The following is a 500-nucleotide window of genomic DNA, read 5'->3' as shown; positions in this document are numbered from 1 at the left end:
TTTTTTTTTTTTTTTTTTTTGAGACAGAGGTTCGCTCTTGTTACCCAGGCTGGAGTGCAATGGCACAATCTCGGCTCACCGCAACCTCCGCCTCCCGGGTTCAGGCAATTCTCCTGCCTCAGCCTCCTGAGTAGCTGGGATTACAGGCACGCGCCACCATGCCCAGCTAGTTTTTTGTAGTTTTAGTAGAGACGGGGTTTCACCATGTTGACCAGGATGGTCTCGATCTCTTGACCTCGTGATCCACCCGCCTCGGCCTCCCACAGTGCTGGGATTACAGGCTTGAGCCACCGCGCCCGGCCTAAGGTCAGGGTGGTCTTAAACTCCTGACCTCAAGTGGTCCACCTACCTCGGCCTCCCAAAGTGCAGGGATTACAGGCGTGAGCCACCACACCCGTCCCTGTAGCAGGCTTTAAAGCCCCCAGATATTCTAGCCTCCAGTGACAAGGTTTTGGTGATCTTTCTAGAAAACATCCACTGTAGCAGACTTCTGTCTCTAT

The sequence above is a fragment of the Sapajus apella genome, unplaced genomic scaffold, assembly GCF_009761245.1.
Source record: "Sapajus apella isolate SASKATOON/1434 unplaced genomic scaffold, GSC_monkey_1.0 scaffold751, whole genome shotgun sequence".
NCBI classification, from domain to species: Eukaryota; Metazoa; Chordata; class Mammalia; order Primates; family Cebidae; genus Sapajus; species Sapajus apella.
Note: the sequence above shows the minus strand (reverse complement) of the source record.